This window comes from Arachis stenosperma, chromosome 4, assembly GCF_014773155.1.
Source record: "Arachis stenosperma cultivar V10309 chromosome 4, arast.V10309.gnm1.PFL2, whole genome shotgun sequence".
NCBI classification, from domain to species: domain Eukaryota; kingdom Viridiplantae; phylum Streptophyta; class Magnoliopsida; order Fabales; family Fabaceae; genus Arachis; species Arachis stenosperma.
The window spans coordinates 62,483,539-62,484,719 of record NC_080380.1 but is presented as its reverse complement, the minus strand read 5'-3'; positions in this window follow the sequence as shown (position 1 = coordinate 62,484,719).

The following is a 1,181-nucleotide window of genomic DNA, read 5'->3' as shown; positions in this document are numbered from 1 at the left end:
GAAGTGGAGATCTAGATTAAGCACTTTTTCTTTTCTGTTTCTTTAATTTCTAACTAACCCACTAACTGTTTGAATTTTTGCTTAAGCTAACTAAAACTTCACTCTAGCAATAGATTGAAGTGTCATTAGTTTTGTGTATTTCTTGTGTTTTGTTTGTATGACAGATACAAGAAGAGCTACACCTACCTTTCATGAACAAGACGAACGAACCCTCAGGAGATTAAGAAGAGCTGAAAGGGGGAAAAATATTGTTGGAGAGGAGGAGTCAGAAGAGGAATTTCAAGACATGGAGGAACATTCAACAAATCCACCAGGAGGAGCAGCCAATGACAATAACAATCCTCCACAGAGGAGAGTTTTGGCCTCATACACATTTGCGAATCCAAGGCAATGTGGAAGCAGCATTTTAACTCCAAATGTTAATGCAAATAATTTTGAACTAAAGCCACAACTTATCACTTTAGTTCAAAATAGTTGCTCATATGGAGGAGGACCACTTGAAGACCCTAATCAACACTTGTCTACTTTTCTGAAGATTTGTGACACTGTCAAAACTAATGGAGTGCATCCTGATAGCTACAAGCTACTGCTCTTTCCATTTTCTCTCAAAGATAAAGCTACCCAATGGTTTGAGTCTTTTCCAAGAGACAGCATCAACAATTAGGACGATTTGGTAACCAAGTTCCTTGCCAAATTCTACCCACCTCAAAGGATCATTAGATTGAAGACTGAGGTACAAACATTCACACAAATAGAGGCTGAACCCATCTATGAGGCATGGGAGAGATACAAGGCTCTGATCAGGAAATATCCACCAGAAATGTTCACTGAGTGGGATAAGTTGCAGAATTTCTATGAAGGCCTAACATTGAAATCTCAGGAAGCACTTGATCATTCAGCTAGAGGCTCGTTACAACTCATGAAAACTGCAGAAGAAGCTCAAAATCTCATTGACATGGTGGCTAACAACCAGTATTTCTTTGCTCATCAAAGGCAACGCCAACCATCACAAAGGAGAGGAGTGATGGAGTTGGAAGGAGTGGAAAGATCCTGGTGAAAAATGAAGAAGCAACCAAAAAGCCAAGAGAAGGCGACGAGAAACAAGCTGAAGGAGAAAAAGCCAATGATGAAGATGCAACAGCAAGCAAGCAGCCTCAAAATCAACCTCAAGAAAAAGAAAA